At 36.2% G+C, this 17,024-nt stretch overlaps 1 protein-coding gene and 1 long non-coding RNA gene across 2 annotated transcripts in view; one reads left to right on the top strand and one right to left on the bottom strand.

Annotated features, from left to right (window-relative positions):
* The window catches only part of LOC129774783 (mitosis initiation protein fs(1)Ya), a 55,406-nt gene extending 44,647 nt beyond the window's left edge, over positions 1–10,759 (top strand). The window contains exons 4-5 of the mRNA XM_055778744.1: positions 9,672–10,379; positions 10,557–10,759. The gene's annotated coding sequence lies outside the window, so the exon portion shown is untranslated. The remainder of the gene's footprint in view (positions 1–9,671; positions 10,380–10,556) is intronic.
* Positions 1,349–2,157, bottom strand: LOC129774789 (uncharacterized). Its single transcript, XR_008742771.1, has 3 exons — positions 1,867–2,157; positions 1,534–1,801; positions 1,349–1,480 (listed from the first exon to the last, which is right to left on the bottom strand). It is a non-coding gene; the product is annotated as an uncharacterized LOC129774789 (long non-coding RNA).
* Positions 10,760–17,024: the final 6,265 nt, after the last annotated feature.

The raw sequence follows: 17,024 nt of genomic DNA, 5'->3' as shown, positions 1-17,024 counted from the left end.
GCTCCATCGGAAATAGGATCGGAACCAGACAATGAGGCGAAAACTGAGCAGCCACGGGGGAGCAGTGCCGATAAGGAAAATCAGCATGAACGCGGGATTTTACTTTCGAAGGAATAGGAATCTACTCCGAATAAAATGTGTAAGTAATCGACCAAACACATTGGATTGACAATATTAACGACTTTGTTCACAGGGACAAGCACAAGCGCGATGGGTTGTCGGAAAAATGTCCCTGTTGCACTTATCATGCAGATAAAAAAGAATGGAAACGGTTCAAATATCGTCTACCAGGAGAAAACAACCATTCAGAGCATAGATGGAAAGTGTGAAACAAACTGTAAAGTAAATTTGAATCAAACAAAATTCGATTTTATTTCATGATGCTAATGATTTACCGATCGACATGGAATTTCGTCATAAATGACTTCGCATCGTTGCGATGTGAATGTTCGCTTAATTTCGATTCAATTTCCTGCGCTGCGCTTCTAGTCAGAACCAGAGTATTGAGTTTAAGCATTGAGTAGACATTCAGTCTATAAACGTGCATCAGATTCATATATTCGACTGCATCCGCCCCAGCGGTGATATTCTTCGGCATAGTATCGCTGCTATCGATGAACAAAACTGACGGTCCCCATGCTCACTCATGAGCCAAATCCTTTAGATATAGTGGATCATCTGTAGGAATTTTCAAACTCTCGACAACATGCAGATCATTCTGGGCAAATTTGATCGACAGCGATGACAGCAAGAGACATTTGTTGAAAGCCCCCAAATAAAATTCTTCTTAAAGAGCGTTCTGATCTGTTACACTGCTTGATGGGGTTATACACAATATCTGGCAGTCTGATCATGCCGAGAGGCAGTATTCCAGCTGCATTCAGGATACCTACGAAAAAGATTTAAAATTGTTCACAAATCTGAAACTGGCGATTGTTTATTTGCGTATAAAAATGAATATGGGTTGCGACAGGTACAACTTAGAGGCGAATGAACTCTACGAGTTTAAAGCCTCTATAATTCAACAACAACAACAACGACAGGTTTTCTATACTAATCTGAACAGAAAAGCCTTACAGATTTTTATCAATCGGTAATGAATTGGTTTTAAACTTATACTCAATGAGATTATTACAACTCTATTGAACTATTGATACTCATTTTTCATTAATCAACAGTATGCAACACGTCAATTTTGAAACATATGGATATGATTTCTATAGATCAACTTGTTAAAATTGAACAGCTGTTCAGAAAAAAAAACACATTTCAACAATATGTAATAAAAGAATTCATAATATGTTGCATCTCAGTACAACATAAAACATATGAACAACATATTTGTGTAACGAAATGAAGAAGAAAAACTCACAAGATATCTCGACATTTTCTATTTCATCACTACTACTTCTTGCGCTGTCGGCGGGTTGATTTTCAACTTCTCCCTATTGAGTCCAGTGTTCAGGATTCCCTGGTAATGCTAGAAGTGAAAACAGTTTATTACACGGTTTTTATTCAATACGATACACTCACCATCAGCATTGATTCTTCGACGCCGCTCAACCGAGTATGAGACATTTTCGCACTCTTCATTCCTTTTATAGCAAGAGGAATCGAAATGTTTCGAACAAATTCCTTGGTTACCTAGAGGTTTCCACTGTTTTTGTTGTCCACAATAAGCGATCCATTTCAAGAGCAGATCCTCTCTTTTGGGAAATCTATGCACGGTAATACATTCAGCTTTATTTTTGTATCGAGAACGAGTTATTTCGCAGCCCTTAACGGCACAGAAATTAGCCATCTGCAAGAAAACGAAATTATATCTTATTATATATTGCACCATTTAAAAGATAAAAATACACTTACCTCGAAATTCCTCACAGGTGATTCCTCCGCCCAAATAAACTATCCTTATTTCTTGGCACAATTCAAATGTTTTGATAACAAACAATTGTAATGTTATTCGATGTTAATTGATGTTAAATGATTTTTATAATCCAGAAATATTCTCGTTCGTGGAATGTTCATCAGAGCCAAACTTGTCAGCAATATTTTTCCCCCGCTTTGCAGTCAAATCCCTTTCCACAGTCCTCTGTATGTTTATATCGTTTCCCCTCGCGCACTTATTGACGACACGGTCACACCTTTATTCTACACATCTTGGGGGAAAAGAGAACCATTTGTTTCAATCTGGGTCATGCGGATAGATTCAAATTGATTGTCAAAAAGAATCCAATGAGAAACCCCAAAGAAGATCCAACGATTAGATGGAGGAAAAAGTGTTACTTTCCTTATAACAATCCACTATATAGAGAAAATATTGTTATCAAAGGTAAAAATAATAAAATTAATCAAACTGAATGAACTACAATTTATGCTACCGTTCAAAATCATGAGGACCCAACGGACATTTTGGCAGGAACTAAAATTTCAGTATTATTGAGATGTTCTAAACTCAATTACAGTTAAATTTTACTTTCCACCAAAAGTTAGGCCGAGGACATAGTATACGCGATGCGATGCGGAGTAAAAGCGATGCAGCAAAACTGTTGGTGGAGTGTTTTGTCGCGTGGTTGCCAGATGATTGGTTGCGTGTCCGCTACTAAGCGAACGATCATTAGCTCATAACTCAGGGCCCCTAAACTGACCATCTTTGTGTGTTATTCTAGCTACTATGTCCACGCAACAATCATCATGTGAAGGTAATCCCAGTCCCTTACCATTCACATTTTCGGTCTGCTGCATCGGTTATTGGAACTATTAATAACCCAACAAAGGAAGCCTTATATCAACAGTCCCACTGTGAACAGCCCAACTGTAAACATTCGAACAATAGCAATATTCTTACGCCGAAAAAGGCGACATGTGTTGTGCATCGATAGAATAGGAATTCTCTTACGTCCAAACGACTACTGTGTTATAGATAAAAACAAGTGTTTATCGATAGATAGCGATAATCTTACGTCTCAAAATGGTAACAGTGTAGTATACAACAAAAGTTATCTTATAATAAAAAATGTACACGAAAGAATTCGGTTCTGTTACAGCTGAATTGCTAAATGAGGCTAATAAAATAAATTATTGGGATAAAAAAAAGATGATTTTTATTAATATCTTCACAATCAAACTTATCGAACGATAATGAAAATTGAGTTATTAAATTGTTATTTTCGTTTTTTTTCGATAATGCATATCAAGGAGACCACTCTTGATGTTTTTATATATATTGCAATGAGTTCCAACAAACATGATATAAAGCTACGGGCTTTCCATTTACCATTTTTACAAAAAAAAAATATCTTCACTATCGTTGAGCGTGGCTTTCAGGCTTATACATGCACATGAAAATGATGATTGCCGTTGATTGAGTGAATAAAAAACACTATAAGACACTGGAGAGAAAGTAACCAAATACCACTGGGGAAAATGTTTCATTTGCTATACATACTTTCAATTTCGGTTGAAGTTGTTTTGAGAAACATATCGCAAGCTTACTAAATTAAATATCTCACAACAATTCAACTCTTTACAAAATGAAGACATATTTTCATATCTGGCTTCACTACGTCATAGCGCACGATGAATTCCAATAGATCGCTTCACATCGGATAGCTTCACATCGGATAGCTTCACATCGTATCGTGTTCACTATTCCCTTGACCTTAGGCTTCTATGATTCTGAACGCTAGAATTATATTATTTTAACATTTTTGTTTCATTAAACAACTAAAAAACACGAATTACACAAGATACAATATTTATTTTATTCGAGTTCAATCGGAAGGTAAAAATTAGGATAAATACATAATACGGAGATTTGCCTCTTAATTGACATACCGAGACACCACTCAGTGTCGCATTAGGCCGAGGACATAGTGAGCGCGATGCGATGTCGTTCACGAATGCGGAAATCAGATGCAAACCGCCCGGACCTGACATAGTAAACGCGATTTCTATGCGGCGAAACTGTGTGTGGAGTTGAATTGTGAGATCGTTTTTATTTGTGAAAATGGTAAATGGAAAGCCCTTAACGTAACGTTTTCATTATATGCATTATGTAAATTAGAATAAAGTTGTATAATTCATTGAAAAAAACGGAAATAATAATTTAACAACTCAATCTTTATTTTCGTTCGATGAGTTCGATTGTGAAGATATTTACAAAAATCGTCTGGCAACCACCACATGCGTTCACTCGGGGCAAAACACTCCACACACAGTTTCGCCGCATTGAAATCGCGTTTACTATGTCAGGTCCGGGCGGTTTGCATTTGATGTCCATTCGCGACATAGAAGGTATGGTGTCGCCGTCTAGCGAATTTTATGGATGTATGAGGAATAAGTAAACAAACCGTGTGTTTTTCAACTATACTTTGAGTGCTATTTTTTCTCGAATTCTTTTGTAGTTTATAAAAAAACGACTACGTAATGACAGAGTGGAGCTTTGTTAAGCAGTTTTCACTTCAGAAGCCGTTTATTTATTCCGTTGAAACACAATACAGAATCTAATAAAAGTACCTTCATTGGGATTAGCCTACTCAAAGGCAGTTGTAAATTTTAAAACATTGAATGAAAATTATTATTAAATGTTGTTTGCATGGTCAGGTGACATAGTCCGGATCCGTATATAATCATTACTAAAAGAACTCCTTAATCTTTTCACCAGAACCATTCAAAAGTGGACGCCAAAAGTTGGACGAATTGCCCTAACAATAAGAATATTGCTGTTATTAGTTATACTGAAAAATATGACCGCAGCGCTGAACCTAACTGTCGCTCGATTTGTATAGCCGTTACTGATTATAAATTAATATACAGGGTTTTCCAACTTTAAATTCCGAAAGTAAATTGAAATAAAACACACTTAAAATTCGAATTTCGATGAAACTTTTATTTCAAATTAAAGTTTGGTTTATGCCATTATGTGTGAAATACAAAATCATTCAAATGTCCACCTAGGGATTCCTCGCACACCTTGATCCGGAACAGGTAATTTTCAATGACTTTTCGGCACATATGGGGCGGTATCTCGGTCATAACTTCACGAATGTTGTCTTTCAAATGTTCAAGAGTTCGCGGAGAGTTGGCATAGACACGGTCTTTCGCATAACCCTACAAAAAAAAGTCTAGCGGGTTCAAATCGCATGATCTGGACGGCCAATTGGCATCACCAAAACGCGAAATTATGCGTCCCTCATATTTCGTTCGCAATATGGCCATGTTCGGTCTTCAATTTGTGGCAAAAAAAATCGGTTAACATGCGGCCATAGTGCTCACCATTCACAGTTACCGTCTCGCTGTTCTCATTTTCAAAGAAATACGGCCCGATGACTTCACCAGACCATAATGCGCACCCAACAGTGACTTTTGGCGGATGCAATGGCCTCTCAACAATCACGTGTGGATTTTCCGAGCCCCATATACGGAAATTTTGGGTGTTCACATAGCCACCGAGCTCGAAATGTGCCTCATCGCTGAAGAAAGTTTGATGCGAAAATTCAGCATTTTGCTGCTGTTGTTCGTTCACCCAATCGACGTATGCCCGACGCATTCCATGGTCACCACGCTCTAATTTTTGTACCAGTTGGACTTTATATGGATGTAGGTGCAAGTCCAAATGCAAAATTCGCCACAATGATGTGTTTGACAAGCCCAATTGCTGAGCACGCCGTGGAATCGAAACACACTGGCAGCAACAGCAGCAATATTTCCGGCCGAACGCACATTACGATGATGCACAGGTTTCACAATATCCGCTACGAATCCAGTTTGTTCGAATTTACGCACTACATTAGCGATTGTGTGCTCTGTAGGCCGTCCATGACGACCAAAATCCGTCCGTAATGCTCGAAAAACATTTGCCGGTTTTTCATCATTGCGATGCTAAAATGATCCATATTGTAAAATGGCAGACATTCAACTAACGATATGACGCTTTGGTTGACAGCTATGTCAAACGGTTGTCAGCGCAGGGCTGTATACTTTCGGAAGCTCGAAATGGAAAACCCTGTATAACATCATATGCCCTAAAATTTGGTTGGCATATAATGCGCCTAACTAGCATATGCATGCAAAAGTGGAGGCCATATACATACATGGCAAATGCTTACCGAATTTGTTTGGATGAATATGCAACTTTGACCGGCTATAATAGCGATTATGTTGAATTGAATTGCGATCTTATATGAATATATTCATGAATTGTCGAAGCACCAAATACGACTTTTGCCATACTCATATACGATTTATTACAGACATAGAAAAAAACAAATGGCGGAAAATATTTTCGTGAAATGTTTATTATAGCCTCACGAATCGCCATTTTTATATATGAATATTTATGTTTGTAGAAATAATAATTGTTTGATTGACTTGTGTTGGAAGTGGAATATGAATGTTTAAAATGGCATATATTGATGTTTGGTGAAAACTGCTGCGATGTGGGTTCAAACTCCGGTCGTCTGGATTATCATCCACCAGCTATTCAACAGCAGTTAAAATTTTCGAGTGCATCAGCATTTCATTGACATTTCAATATGATCTTTATTAGGATCTAATATGATTTACTGTTCCATGATTTTCTCCAGCGTGTTGCATGCTACTACATTACTACAGTACTGAATCGATTTAAATTATACGCTTATGCGACACACAAACTGCATCAGCGTAATATACGCATTTGATGCGGATTAAATATATTTTACGACAATGTGCATCATAAAATTGATTTTTATTATACCGATTATTGCGACTTAATTTGATAATGGTATATAAAATCGAATTTTTACATTTTATGCGATTTCAAATATACACGATACATACTTTGATTGATATCATATGCGATTATGATTTATTTGAATTCCTTGTAAGACTTGGCACGTGCAAAATTATACTATTTAATGTTTGCTGGGAATGAACTCACACTACAATTTAAAACAGTGAAATGTACATAAAGAAGAGTGTATGAAAAGATGCAGATTATTTTCAACTGGGGAACCCAGTTTTTCCTGCAATTAGTGATATAAACTTGTGATAAAACGGACGTTCTTTCTCATCTCTGAACACTTTCGTTATTGGACGGACTCTGCCATTGGGACCCGATCACGGGACACGGACATCGCGGTTACGAGCGTACACTAGTGATGAAACGAATAGTAGTTTGGCCGTATATCGGATATCCGGCCGGACACCGGATATTCGGCCGGATAGCCGAATATCCGGCGGTCGGATATTTGGCTCTTTATTTGCAAATACGAGTCTGTGAGAAACTGCATGTGTGTATGAAGCAAATAAAGGATCACATTTCAGCAAATAGCAAAACCATTTTATAACAATAATGAACTATGATTAAATTTTCCGTATAAGGTAAATGATTTTGGTTTGTCCAGTAGAAAATGTGATCATGGTTTGTCCACTGTTTTGAATGTTCTAGTTCAGCGCACCTCCCAGCAAACATTAAATCGTATAATTTTGCACGTGCCAAGTCTTACAAGAAATCCGAATAAATCATAATCGCATATAATATCAATTAAAGTATGTGTCGTGTATATTTGAAATCGCACGAAATGTAAAAACATGATTTTATATACCATTATCAAATTAAGTCGCAATTCGGTATAATAAACATCAGTTTTATGATGTACATTGTCGTAAAATATATTTAATTCGCATCATATGCGTATATTACACTGATGCAGTTTGTGTGTCGTAAAAGCGTATAATTTAAATCGATTGAGTACTGCAATAAATCGTGTTGCATGTTGAAGAAAATCATGAAACAGTAAATCATATTAGATCCTAGTAAAGAACATATTACATCATATTGAAATGTCAATGAAATGCTGATGCACTCGAAAGTTTTAACTGTTGTTGAATTAAATTTCAGATAGCCGCGCGAGATAGCTGGTGGATGATAATCCAGACGACCGGAGTTCGAACATCGCAGCAGTTTTCACCAAACATCAATCTGTGGTATTTTAAACATTCATATTCCACTCCCAACATAAGTCAATCAATCAATTATTATTTCTACGAACATAAATACTTATATATAAAAATGGCGATTCGTGAGGTTATAAAAAACATTTTACGAAAATATTTTGCGCCATTTGTTTTTTTTTCTATGTCTGTAATAAATCGTATATGAGTATGGCAAAAGTCGTATTTGGTGCTTTGACAATTCATGAATATATTCATATTAGATCGCAATTCAATTCCAACATAATCGCTATTATAGCCGGTCAAAGTTGCATATTCATCCAAACAAATTCGGTAAGCATTTGCCATGTATGTATATGGCCTCCACTTTTGCATGCATATGCCAGTTAGGCGCATTATATGCGAACCAAATTTTAGGGCATATGATGTTATATATACGCTTGTTATGCGATTTAATGTTTGCTGGGCTGTGTCAAATTAGGTATTCGAATATCTCAAAACATATGAATAATATTGTCTTCTTCGTGATTTACAGTAGTTCTATAGTATATTTTTACGGATTCACATGTTTTAAAGGATTAGAGGATCCACATTCTATTGGTTTCAATGCGCCCCTCACTTGAACTAACTTTTAATCAACCAACAGATGATTATTTGGCACGTATTCAGACCATTTCTGAATTATAACACTTACAAATATTGTAAACATTATTCTTGCACATTATTTGTATCAGATTTACATAGCTAAACCATTAAATTAACGCATTTCAATGAACTCAATTCTGATCATGAGTTGTCCAATTCAATAATCTTGTTTTGTCCACATGATTTCTATGGCAACCGATTGGAGCGCTGCAGTTTGTTTGTTGTGTGCTTCGCGTATAGCAGAAATAAAGTTTTTCTATGTTGCGTGTCTTGAGGTGAACACTTTTAAAATGCCCAAGAAAATGCTATATTGTGAAGAAAGCCTAAATTATGAATGGATCAATATGATGACAGTATACTCAAGCAATGATAAATGCAACATCTACTTGAGAATTCGAATGTTTTCATTCAAAAATGGCGATTTCTAAAGCCCGGACAAACCATGATCATTTTTTGGACAAACCATGATCAGAGATGGTCAATCCATAATCATAATTCCTCTTTGAGGAAAATCGTTAAAAAACATAAAAATTTGAATAATTTCAACGCCTTATGGTAGTATTAGCAACTAGAGACTTGGGGCTTTTCAACAAACCCAAACTCGTATCGATTATATGTGATTTTCATGAAGAAAAATCGATTTGCATTTACTACACTGGAGAAAAACTTTAGTAAATGCAGCTACCAAATCTTTAGTAGTCGAAACATTTGTAAAATGTACACATTTTTTGTGAATATTACCAAAACTTTGTAAAACTGATGTCAGATGCAATGTACATCCCTACCAGTGATCCGTACATTTTACTTCATAGCATGTGTAACCTTGAGTATTTTTATTTCTAACAACTGTGTGTGTGCACAACCGCCATTTCTCTAATGGAAGCGAAGCGATTTGGAGGTAAACATTCGGTTTTTATTATGATTCATTTTACCTAAATATTTTCCTTTTCCAGCCTAAAATCGTAGAATCCATAGCAAAAGTTTCATGTAACCAAGCGTTTAGAGGCCAAAACGGCGGATGTCGCCGTACACACTTGATTGATGATCCGATTATTGTTTGATTTTTCCCCTCATTCTATTGTCCGCAGATAGCAACCAACAGCAGCAATGGACCGCCTCTCGATGGATTCGTTGTTCCAGGAAACGATGGATATCAGTTGGGCCAATCGTACCGTCAGCAGCGAGGAAACCAACAACCATTTCACACTGAGCAATCAACAGCTAAAAAGACTACCAGCACCGATTCGGACAACATCGACTCGGATGAGAAGCAGCAGCAACAGCGCAGATTGTCGGTGTTATTCCAATAATATACTGTCTGTAGCAAAAACTCCACTAGCTGATGAACGATATGCTACGGAGAAAGTTCCAAAATTTCAAACACAGCGTCACGACAACATTAATTCTACAGCAGTACTTGGCGACGGAACCCAGCGGAAACCATTACCATCACTACCACCGACAGCAGCCCACTAATCCATCCATCGAAGGATCGGAGCGATATGTGTCCTATTTGCCACACAATTTCCTCCACAAATCACGACTTCACGGAGCTCAACAACAGAAAATCCGCGTCTGAGGATGCCTGGGAGAGTCAGTTTGCGTGGTAAATTTGCTTCAAGACGCTTCGTTGCTGGATCGGTACATGCTGCCTCCGCTCGAACTTGGAGCGTCACATCAAACAGTAACATCTTTAATTCTGGTCGTATTGTCAGCGCGGAGGTAATCATTAGAAGCGTGGTTGGAGCATTCGATCGGCAATCAAGCAATCCGCCAAAGGAAGGACGTAGACAAAGGTAAAGATCCATTGGTCATTGGTGAAGGCGGTCAGTAGTGGCAATAATGACGATTTGGTGCCGGTTTCGAAACCGGTCGACAGCGCTACGAACCTTGGCTATTTTAGATAAATTTCGTAGTTAGATATGTGAAAGATGTTCGGAATATTATTAATAATTATGGTTTTCTTCCGGCAGATTTGATGTTCCGCTGTCACAAGATTAAAACGACGAGCAGGTGCTGCTGACTTCCGGCTCGGCATGTGGCTGAGTGGAGAATTTCTTATTAAATTTAAAGAACAAGTAATACCAATATTGATCCACAATTATCAATCCGCATGTGACTAAACTGAGAGATTTTTTCACTATGCAGCTTCCATTGGGATTTCCAGTAAAAATAGGTAGATGCTCAATTATTTTTAGAATATTTGGCACTGTGTTACGCAATTCGTTCTATTTTGTAGAAATAACGCTGTTTCATGTGTTGAACGCGGTTATCATATTTGGCAACGTATTCGAATAAGAGACAACTGTGACCAGCGTGAGCCCCATCAAAGAAAGCGAATAGCGTACGAGATGCACTATCGAGGGTTACTGTTTCAATGTCCCGTTCGAGTACGTACGACGTGGTGCCGATTTCCGGCGTCAAATAATCTTCGAAGATGAGAACGAGTTGATACAATTTGCGATCCAGCAAAATTTCTCAAGTGTCCGAAAAAGCACACTTTTAAGTACTGTGATACTCAACTCGCTCGCTAAAAGCCTGCACGAAAAGCTTTTCAATATTTTATAAAAATAAGAATATTAATAAGAATAACAATATTTGAAATAAAAATTATATTACTCAATTATATTGAACAAATCAGCTATTACTGAAACCAAAATTAAGCCAACACTGGATATACAAATCATAGTTTTGTTTGACATTTGTGTCTACCAATTTTTTTTCGTAGGATGTACCAATGATTAGTAGGGTAGAAAATGACTAGCGAATTGGTAATATTTACCAAAAAATTGGTCATATATACTAAATTTTCCTCTCAGTGTAGTTACGTAAAAACACCCCAAATTGGACAAACCAAGATAATTTACCCTATTGACGAATTTACGCAAAGCTGAATCAGCTCATGCGACATCTACATTAGAGCTCAGAACCACAAAAGTGAGGGTGTTTGTTTATTTCACACACTGAAAAGCGCGATTCGGTCGTAATTATTAATTTTATTTTTATTCAGATTCATTTCAGCCACTAAATGTCGTCAGTATATGGTTAGAAAATTATTGTTTTGTATATTGCCGATGGTTTCAACAAGCGATTTTACCAAAGTCATAGATAATCTTCGGAAATTTTGGGTTTGATGATGCATACCGGTTATTGATACTATGGATAATTGCGATGAAATCGATATCATATCAAATTGGCTGATATCATTGATTATGTAGGGGCCGATACGAGAAGGATTTGCAGTATTTTTAGCGCAAAACACCCTATTCATCGTTTACTTAGTTGAAAAAAATTAAAGTTACAATACTTATAACAAGCCATTCCTCGTAATATACGTAGCACATTGTAAAATGATAAATTCTGATTTTTCTAAAAAATTTGAACGAAGTTCATACCAAAAAAACAAAACATCCTCATTTTACTCGCTGCGCTATCTGGATGTAAATCCAACGTAAATTCGTCAATAATGAATATCCCTCAATTGACGAATTTACGTTGGATTTACAACCAGATGGCGCAGCGAGTAAAATGAGGATGTTTTGTTTTTTTGGTATGAAATTCGTTCAAATTTTCTGGAAAATTAGAATTTATCTTCAAATTTCCCGGTTTCATGTATTCTTTCCACGCTGAAAAGGTTAGAAAATTATCATTTTACAATGTGATATGTGTATTACGAGGAATGGCTTGTTATAAGTATTTTAATTTTATTTTTTTAAAACTAAGAATGGCTTGTTATAAGTATTTCAATTTTATTTTTTTAAACTATGTAAACGATGAATAGGGTGTTTTGCGCTAAAAATACTGCAAATCCTTCTCGTATCGGCCCCTACATAATCAATGATATCAGCCAATTTGATATGATATCGATTTCATCGCAATTATCCATAGTATCAATAACCGGTATGCATTATCGAACTTAAAATTTTCGAAGATTATCACATGTTGAAACCATCGTAAATATACAAAACTCAAACTTTCTTACCATATACTGACGACATTCAATGGCTGAAATGAATCTAAATTGAAATAAAATGAATAATCACCAATAAGTATTACGAATTCAAAAAAAGTCACAGGACGGTTGTGTCCGACCGCATTGTTGACGTAGGATTCTAATATAGGATATATCACGATCAAAGTTGCCGAAGTGGAACGAGATATGAAAACCGCCCTCTGCGACCCTAGATAAGATGCCTCCTGTGTTCTGCATGGATGAAATAAAGAAAAAAAACTCACCAATGTAATATAAGATAATTATCAATACCGAACACAATTACCAAATTTCATGTTACTTTATTATAGAGAAAACATCTTTGAAGTGGAAAAGGTTATTTTCATTTATAATTTTCACTTTCTGAGTTTCTGAATTTTCACATTTTCGTTTTGAACTCAATGAAACACGATGCTATATGCCTCAACGCGAATTTCAATAGGACTAACAGCATTTAATAAATATGTAAAGTATATTGGAAATCACTTTTTCAAATATTCCTTCACCTTTCCAATTTTTCTCGTCGCATGAACTTTTTTGGGTGAAAAAAATCGTTTTATATTTCAAGTCATTTTAATACAACCGTTACCAGATACAATTATACTTGTGCTAAAGGTTTTAACAATGCATGATCCAGTCATTGATATGAAATTTCACGAAACAACCAACATTAAAGCTCCAAATTTAGTTTTATTTATATTCTATCAAACATAAATTCGATTCAGTTCATTGAAACACCATTCTTCAACCAATCCATTGAAAGATTCTTATTGCAACGAAAATAAAAAAAAATCAATTGCTTTGGTCTGCACTCATTCATCGCTCCCAACTTATTCGCCAGCATGTATGCAACCAACAATGCCCAAGCTAGTTACAATGAGCGCAATCCATTTGTGCGTGTTGCTTGTTGAACTGTCGATCACGAGGGTATTTACATGCTGATTTCCCCCGGGCACCTTGAATTTGAAATCTCTGTTAGTGAATACATGTCGTTGGAAACAAAAGTTCTCTCTACTTTCATGTAATTGCAATGCCTATTTCCCCCAGATACCTTGGTTTTTGAAAGTTTGTAGTTTCATAAAATATATAATTTGTTTCATTTTCACTGTAATGAATTGTTATGGAGTGCTCAAAATGATTGATGCAAAACTCTTGTAAATCTATCAGAAAATGACTGAGCAATAGTTGTAATACAAGAGAAAGCTTGTATCTTCAATTTCGACCAATCAGAACGAGGTATTTCCGTATGGAGATTTTTGTATTGTTGAATAGTCAGTTTCATATAATATATTCACCATTATTCGGGATCCCGTTCGGGTTTGAAATTAGCAAAAAGATGCATATTGTAACCCGTTCGACTTCGATTAAGCACATTTATCAATCCGTCCCAGCAAACATTAAATCGTATAATTTTGCACGTGCCAAGTCTTACAAGAAATCCGAATAAATCAGAATCGCATATAATATCAATCAAAGTATGTATCGTGTATATTTGAAATTGCATAAAATGTATAAACTCGATTTTATATATCATTATCAAATCAAGTCGCAATTCGGTATAATAAACATAAATTTTATGATGTATATTGTCGTAAAATTTATTTAATCCGCATCATATGCGTATATTACGCTGATGCAGTTTATGTGTCGTATAAGCGTATAATTTAAATCGATTCAGTACTGTAGTAAATAGTGTTGCATGCTGAAGAAAATCATGAAACAGTAATCATATTAGATCCTAATAAAGAACATATTACATCATATTGAAATGTCAATGAAATGCTGATGCACTCGAAAGTTTTAACCGCTGTTGAATTAAATTTCAGATAGCCGCGCGAGATAGCTGGTGGATGATAATCCAGACGACCGGAGTTCGAACCCACATCGGAGCAGTTTCCACCAAACATCAATCTTTGTCATTTTAAACATTCATATTCCACACTCAACATAAGTCAATCAATCAATTATTATTTCTACGAACATAAATACTCATATATAAAAATGGCGATTCGAGAGGTTATAATAAACATTTCACGAAAATATTTTGCGCCATTTGTTTTTTTTTCTATGTCTGTAATAAATCGTATATGAGTATGGCAAAAGTCGTATTTGGTGCTTTGACAATTCATGAATATATTCATATTAGATCGCAATTCAATTCCAACATAATCGCTATTATAGCCGGTCAAAGCTGCATATTCATCCAAACAAATTCGGTAAGCATTTGCCATGTATGTATATGACCTCCACTTTTGCATGCATATGCCAGTTAGGCGCATTATATGCCAACCAAATTTTAGGGCATATGATGTTATATATACGCTTGTTATGCGATTTAATGTTTTCTTGGTGTTCTACTTCGAATTATTTCGAAATTTGTTTTTCATCAATACAAGGATGCCATATTTGCAAACATGATCGCAATGTTACTGATATTTTATTCTTGTTGCAAACTCTATTCTGTTGTAGACTGTAGACTATTTTCAGTTGCAGCCTGCAGGGATATGGTATTTCTTTTCTTTATGGGTTGGGTCAGTTCTCCGCGCTTTTTTTTCAGCGATTCTCGTGGTTACAAAGGTAGCTGGCAGATATTTATACACATCGACATTCCAGATTTTCGTTGCAGACCTTCAAAAACGTCATCTGGCTTCTCTGGAGGTGACGACATTTACTTTGACAAAGGCCAAAACAACACTTTGTGAACGGTTTTCATTAGCTGATAGTTCTAGACTTTTGCAATGGCGACTTTTGCAGTAAAATTTCTGAATGTTTTACAAATAGATCAAAAAGGCTCGAAGGTATGTATATGGGTTTTCTTAAATATCGATAACTTGCAATGTGAAGTGTAAAATGTTATATTTGAAAATGTAAAGCACTGTGCAATTTTGGTTATGATTTTATTGTTTAAAACTTTCAATTTTTCAGATGTCAGAACCAACCGGAGATGTGGAAACCTTTGCTTTCCAGGCTGAAATCGCTGATATGCGTGAAATAATCTCTTCGGAATTGATTGAACTCTTCGGATATTCTCGACAAAATTCGTTATGAATACAACAATGCTGGCTCTGACTATCATCGATACTGGTATTGGAATGACCAAAGCCGATCTGGTCAATAAGCTTGGTACGATTAACAAGTCCGAAACGAAAACATTTATGGAAACAGCAAGCCGGAGCCGACATGTGAGTCTCAAATGATTCCGACGGATCGCCACCCTGTCATATGTGCATCGCATACCGTTCATTATTGCCTGAATCAGACTTGTCAACATTCGAGAAAAACCGTGATTTTAAATGATTATCCATAGCTGTAAGGGTGCTCATACACTGTTTGACCGAAGCCAAATATTTGACTCTTTTTGACAGATAAAATTTGGTCAACGTGTACTGATCAAATATATTCTACACAAAACACGACAAGCAAATATTCAATTATTGGATGCCTAAAATATTTTTTCAGTCTGTTCTTCGAACCTGTCGGTATATGGTTAGGTTACCTTGGATATTTCAGTTGATTTTTTTCCATGTTCGGTGTTTGATATTGTTTACTACTGTTTAAAATTGAAGAGTGGCAAACATAATAGTATTTGTACAAATATCAAATCAAACCTTATCTGTCAAAAAATATCAAATATTTGACCTCCGGGCAAACAGTGTACGGCCACCTTAAGAACGTGAGAGAAAAACAAAAAATCCAATGTTATTTATTATATGGATACAATTTATTTCAAATTTTATTAAAAATAAATCAGCTTCGCGAGGCACTTTTAATGTGTTTTTTTCTTGAGCTTGAGCTTGAGCTTGGGTAGACTGTACAATTCGTAGTTGCTCTCCGTGATTGACCTGAACCAACCAAATTGCACAAAGAACACCCAGAATGACGCTTGGGACTAGCAAATCATTCTCGTTGTGCAATTTTCGGTGATTCGAGCTTTAAACGGTCAATAACGACGCCGGCCACGTCCTTACAGTCACCAGGGGAAGGGAAGGAATGTTAGTATGATATTCGCCGCCCGAAGGCCAGAAGGGTCGCCTCTATAGCGTGGTTCCCTAGCGTTTATCATGGAAGGGATAGTTGTTAGTGGGAATGGTTAAGAAAAATCAGGATTCACTGAGGTAAGTGATGTGATTATGTAAGCGCGAACTATCGACCACTCAATCAAATTCCGAAAATCTCATATATTACAACATTAGGCAGAAAAGAAGTAAAACTTTTAAAGTTGATTGGACCGACTATATATTCTATTATTAATCGCGATGACTGAGAATTATTTTAGGGAAAGCTAAGAAGGTAACCGGGGAAACTTGGGAACCTGAGAAGAAAACTCCTTTAAAAACAATCGGAAATCCAATCCAATCGCTCTGACAATAAATCCCATCATTCATCATGCTTATTCTTTAACGAACTACAATGGCGACGACGGAAAGTTATTTTAGGAAAAAATCTTAGA

Source organism: Toxorhynchites rutilus, chromosome 3, assembly GCF_029784135.1.
Source record: "Toxorhynchites rutilus septentrionalis strain SRP chromosome 3, ASM2978413v1, whole genome shotgun sequence".
In the NCBI taxonomy this organism is placed as follows: Eukaryota; Metazoa; Arthropoda; class Insecta; order Diptera; family Culicidae; genus Toxorhynchites; species Toxorhynchites rutilus.
Note: the sequence above shows the minus strand (reverse complement) of the source record. Positions and strands in the feature narration are given on the sequence as shown.